We start from the raw sequence: 6,161 nt of genomic DNA on the forward strand, positions 1-6,161 counted from the left end.
AAAAAAAAAAAAAAAAAAAAAAAAAAAAAAAAAAAAAAAAAGGAAATAAGCATAATCAGGCAGATGGGGGGGAAAAATCAATGAATGTGCAATAGGGTAACATGAACAAAAAGAGAAAAATAAAAGAATATCTCCTTATGACTTTGATTTCCTAATCTCAAAAATAAGAACTGACCTAGATCAGCAGTTATCAACCTTTTCTGTTTCCCAAAACTCTTTAAAAACTGCTCTCAAGGGCCGGCCCGGTGGCGCACTGCTACAGTGCGCCGCTTGAGAGCACAGTGGCGCTCCCACCGAGGGTTCGGATCCCACATACAGACCAGTTCCCACTCACTGGCTGAGCGAGGTGTGGGAGCAACGCCGAGGGTTGCGATCCCGTTGCCGGTTCCGGTCCGGTACGGGGGCGACACTGAGGGTTGCGATCCGTTGCCGGACACGAAAAAAGACAAAAAGGAAAAAAAACGGGGGCGACACTGAGGGTTGCGATCCGTTGCCGGACACGAAAAAAGACCAAAAAAAGGAAAAAAAAAAAACTGCTCTCAAAATTCTCTCTCCTGTACTCACTTGCGCACACACACGCACATGCACATACACACACACAATCCACTTGACTTACAGTCTCAGGCAGATTTTTGAAACCCTGATACCCACCGTCAGCAACACGTTCCCCTCTAATCCCACTCCCAATCCTAGGTCAAGAGTCTGAACTTAATGATCTCCAAATTCCCTTCTTGCCCATAAGGTAAATGTATCTAAGGTGAAAAACAAGTAGCCTCTTTGGACAAAAAAGAAAAGAATCAAAAAATGATGGAAGAGTGTAAATTACATTTTAATATAATGTCTTCAAGCTACTGGGATGTGTACATATATTGGGAGAATATGGGAAACTAAAAAATATGATTAAACTCAGCAGTGTTGTTATATAATGGTGGTGGGTCCAGCTCTGAAGCTCATCAGGAGGTCTGGAAACCCGAATTCTGGGCTTGGAAAAGCTGATTAGAGAGCTGACAATCATACCTATATAACAAGTTTTTAAAACCACAATTATCCTGGAAAAAGGCAACTAACGGGTAACATAAGTCTTTAAGTATGTGAAAATTCTTTCCTGAAGGTTGATAGTGAGGCCATAATAAGAGCAAAGCAAGAGGAGTGTGGCTTTTCAATTATACCATGAAAGATTTAGTTTAGATGCCATTAACTTCCCTACCTAGACAATAAGATTCCACAGTCGAACAGCAATAAAATCGTTTTGGAACCCTTCCCATGCCTTCTAGCTCTTAACCTGAAAAGAACTAAACCATCTCCATGAGGCAGGATTTAGTCAATATGTAAAATTTCAAATTGGCTATCTAAAGCAAAATCTTTCTTAAGATATAGCTTGGATTTCAGAAAAGGCAGTTTTTATTCCTCAATTTATTTCATTTTAGCATAAAGATTACTTGGGAGACAATCTATATATATTTATGACTCTAATATGCTAAAGAGAAAAAATATCAAAATGCAGAGAGGTATCTATGATGTGAGACACGCTTCCATTTTAAAAGTAACTGAGAATATATAATTGGCTCAATTTCAATCTTTGGGAAAAAACAAACAAACCCAAAAGCAGTACAAATGCAATTCTAGGCCACATAACATTTATCCAGTACCAAAGAGTAAGAGACCACTTTAAAAATGAGAAAATTCATAAAACCTCTGAAATTCTCATTAAAATAAATACTATCCCAAACACCAGGAAAAAAGTGTATAGATTATCCACCCTTCCAGACAAGAAAAACATACATCTAAAAAATCTACACAGATCCCAAGCCAAACACAAAACATGGAGGAACAACATCCAGTGGTTAAAAAAACAAATCCTCCACATGAAATACTACCTACACGATATCTCTACACGAAGTATTACCAGCTTCTACAAAGTAAACTCCAACTTTCAAACAATCTTCATTAAAAGCACCTTCAATATATCATATAAACGTTCAATTAATTAATTTTTCAAATGTTTATTAAGTACAATGTGTAGGTGTTTCACATAGCAAATACATACCCTCGTATAGGAAAAAAAGTTCATGGAAAAATAGAATTAAAAGTTAATATGAATCCTTCCATGAACATTTTGAAGTACCCTCATATAATATTCCCTCTTTCATATGAAATATACACACATACTTTATAGGAAAAACTACCAAAAAAAACTTTAATTATAACTATCAATTATTTCTAGTTGATATTAGAGATGTTTTATTTCTTTCCTTTTCAGCTTACCTGTAACTTCTAAATAACTACAATACTAATAGCTAACTTGGAGCCCATTCCCCTATAGTTAATGACAACAGGCTCTGACTCCAGTTCAGATTTTAGTCTGGGGCACTACCCAGGCCAAGAAATGATAGAAACCTTATGAATATCAAGTTGCTGGTTCATGCCAAAACATGGCATTCCCAAAGGATGCCCTGTCCAAAATCTGGAGGAATTATATACAAATCTTCCGTTTACTCAAGGCTTCCAAAGAGGCTGAAAATGTTTGTGTGCTGAAGGGAGAAGAGCTTGGAGTGGATTTGCTGACTTCTAATGGTTCAGCCCTGAGAATCCAAGATTCTATAAAAGAGCAGTAAATTAGGGTTTGGCTAGTATTTGCTGTCTACTGAGGCCAGCATAAACATTTACTTGAGGCTTTTAAATCTGTAAGGTTACCCAGTGGTTAGGTACAGTAATTCTGAATCTGAAAAAAACAAGGACACTGAAAATGTTTCTAAACAAAGATGGGGTGGAGGAGGTAGGCATTATTTCCTTTGTTCTCTCCAAGTAAACAATACAGATTTTGGAAGTCCAAAACATGACTCTCCGTGATATTGATCCCTATAAAATGTTTTATTGCCTTATAAAAATATCAACAATTCATACCTTTTAAAAAAGTCCACACACAGCTTTTGAGTAGACTACTTCAGTTCAAAAAAAGAAGGAAAAAGCCCTGTGGAAACAGAAACAAAAATCTTCAAAAATATTTAGCATCTGCTATGTAAAATATAAACTCTACATTCCTAAATAAAATGGCAAAGAAACAACTTTTGTAGGTCACTAGCCACAGTAATATGAGAGTGGTGATTCAGGGCAGAACCTAATGTTAAATATAACTGTACAATATTACTAATTACAGAGAAATTTTACCAATAAATATTTTGGTTGAGGACTGCTTTGTCATCTTTGCAAGTATTTTTAGTTGAAAGCGAAGGGTTGGGTAGTACACGTGGACATGGTTCTGATTTTTAAATATCTATTTTTACATTCTGGTCACTGGTTAGGTTTTCTGGTTAGGTTTTCTAAGCTCAATTCTTCAGACTGGTAATTTGGAAAGGGTAAACCACAAGAACGTTACGTTAACAGCAAAGGATGTAACAAACTCAGATCAGCACAAATTTAACTTGGAAACCTACAAGTGCTCACAAATCTAATCACAGGCCCAGACAGTCACAAACTCCTGAGGAACACAGATGTAGATGAGCAAACTGTATTAAAGCTATCTCTTGAAATATAGCAAGAGCAATCTGAATTCCCTTGTTTTATATTTGCACACTTATTTTTCAGGGGGCCTCTCTTCGGACTCATTTCCTAAATCTCCAAATTTGATTCTTTCTCCTTGTACTCAAATTTCAGATTCTAAATATACATATCCAGTTGCTTCAAAATACTCCACAGCAACTTAAGATTTTTACACAAGTTAGCAAAAATTTTACTGAAATTTTAGCTTTGTAAAATGATGACTTTTTAAATTACTTTTAATATTTTTAAACAATCCCCATGCAATGTAGAACTCAAGAGTTTTAGGGTTGGTGGCTAAATTCAACCACACATTTTCTTTCGAAGGTTTTTACACACAGTGCTCTAAGTACTTCAACTAGGGGTAAAAGATTAAGAGACCTGTTATGACGAGGTCTCTCTTAAAGAGGGATGTTTTAAAAGGGAATAAACTGTCCCCTCCTGTTACTCTAAATGAGCAGCCTCTTGTTCTCAGCAGTCCATCTGCACACAAGACCACTACTGACTTCAGTGGGAATTCTGCCCAAGAAGTGAGGAAGACAGGATAGGATTAAATTAGCCCTAAAACCACACCATTGTTCCAAGCCATTGCCACTTGTACAGTTCTCCAATAACCTCAGAAAACAGATATCTGGGATTTGATGGTGGTCCTCAAATTGAATTTAAGGAATGAGCACTCAAGCTCTAACAGATGACATAGCATAGCTCTTTTAAAAAGTTGTGTCAAATTCCACAGCTTGATAAATGTAGGCCCTTATCACAATTCAAGATGGCATTGTAGTGCTGCCCCACCAGTGGCTGCAACAGCAACAAGCCTGGAAATGCAAAGTGAATAGGATTAAGCACTATTAGTTCCCCAATCAAACCTGTTCAAAGATTAAGAAATCTAAATCCCAGCCCCCAGCAGCCAAGAAACTGACTCAGTTTCCCTCAAGTGCTAAACTCAAGGGGAAATGTGACAGGACACTGACTAAAATGCTAATTCTCAATACAGTGTTATAAACAGAGAACATAAAAATAATGTATTCTGATGAAAGAACAGAAACAAGAAGAAAAATAGAGAGGAGTGAAGAAACTAAATGAAGCAAAAACTGTGAAAGTCATTTGTTTAAAATGCTTATGACTGGCCGGTTGGCTCAGTTAGTTAGAGCACGGTGTTAAAACACCAAGGTCGAAGGGTTCGGATCCAAGATACTGTCAAAATAAAATAAAACAAATTAAAATGCTTAAATAACAGTAACGTAAGGAACAAGGCACCTGGCACACATGCCATTTCAGATGCACGAAGTTCAAGAAACTGAGGAAAGATGTGATTCAGAAAAGAGAAAATACGTCCACAGTTCCTCTAGTTTCCACCTTCCCCTGCACCCACCCAGGGCTCTTAAAAACGGGGGTAGCTGTTGTGGTGACGGGGAAATTCAAAGAAAGGCGTCCTCTGTCAGTAGGGAGGGCTCCACACAGAGTCCCCTCCCCAAAATAATAGACTCTAAGCGGAAGCTCTTCTAACCTCACCAAAAAAACTTGACCTCACGGGAGGTTAGCGGTCTGGGGAAGCCAGACGACTGACGTCCCACCGCAGACTGCCCGGCTGCTGGGGGCAGCGTCTTCGTCTGGGAATGGGGTCCCCGGAGGCCAATTCCATCCCTGCCCGCTCTATGTTCTCTTCGTCCTTCCCTTCAGCTTACCTAAAAATGCTCCCAATTCTCTGCCCCCAGCGCAGGAGGACAAATACAAGCCATCTCTGGGGCCACGGCCTGGGTGTCGGAACTGTAAGGACCCAAGCCCCAAACGTGCGTCCCTCTCCACAGCTCCCGGACGGCGCAGGCGGCAGCGCCAGGCGCGAGGCGACGCCGGGCCCGACCCGCGCAGCGCGTGGAGCTGGAGCACCGCCCTCGCCCGGCTCCCCGCAGTATCCACGCACAAGTTTTCCTTCCCAAAACCATCCTCCTGAAGGTCACGCTACAGCCCGAGTCAGAGCCGGATTCCTCCCGCGGCGGCTCCCGCCGGGCCCGGACGCGTGGCCCTGACCCCACCGCACCCTGGCGGGGACTGCGCGGTCCTCACCATCTCTCCAAGCTCTGCCAAGACGTGGCCCCGGCTGCCGGGAGGAGGTAAAAAGGGGACCGCAGCGGAGGCCTGGAGCAACGGGACCGGGACTCCAGGGCGGGAATCGGGTCCGGCAGAGAGGGGGAGAGTCCCAAATCCGGTCCCCCGCCCCTCCCCCCCGGCGGGACCGTCCCGTCACCGCTTCCTGCCCGGGATCAGCTTCCCAGCGGCAGCCAGAGGAAAAATCCGAGCCGCCCCTGCAGCTCCTCAGGGACCAGTCGCCCAGCCCGAGCTCCTCCGCCCCGGGCCCGCCATTCCGCAGCCCCACACGCCTCCTTACCCCGACGCCGCACCTTAGGAGCTCGCTCGCCGCGGGGACCCGTCCCGCTTCGGTCCCAGCCGCCAGCCAGCCGCGCCTGCAGCCTCCCTCCGCTAGGTTTCAAATTGAAATTCCCTGGCTAGGGCGGTCGGAGGACTCGGAGCGCCGGCCCCGCCCCCTCGCGGCGGAAGCCCCTCCCGCGCCCCTGCCGGACGCGCCCCCGGCGCGGAAACCCCCGCGGGCCTCGCGAGTTAATGTG

At 43.2% G+C, this 6,161-nt stretch overlaps 1 protein-coding gene across 18 annotated transcripts in view; it reads right to left on the reverse strand.

The window, feature by feature from the left end:
- Window positions 1-5,995, reverse strand: part of EPB41L2 (erythrocyte membrane protein band 4.1-like 2) — a 210,635-nt gene extending 204,640 nt beyond the window's left edge. For 17 of the 18 annotated variants that reach the window (XM_008574495.1, XM_008574490.1, XM_008574487.1 and 14 more), the window contains exon 1: window positions 5,924-5,995. The gene's annotated coding sequence lies outside the window, so the exon portion shown is untranslated. Of the gene's footprint in view, window positions 1-5,601; window positions 5,658-5,923 lie in introns of those variants that run through there. The other variant, XM_008574478.1, reaches the window with a different exon arrangement.
- Between the last annotated feature and the right edge of the window lie 166 nt (window positions 5,996-6,161).

This window comes from Galeopterus variegatus, unplaced genomic scaffold (assembly GCF_000696425.1).
Source record: "Galeopterus variegatus unplaced genomic scaffold, G_variegatus-3.0.2 Scaffold1053, whole genome shotgun sequence".
NCBI lineage: Eukaryota > Metazoa > Chordata > Mammalia > Dermoptera > Cynocephalidae > Galeopterus > Galeopterus variegatus.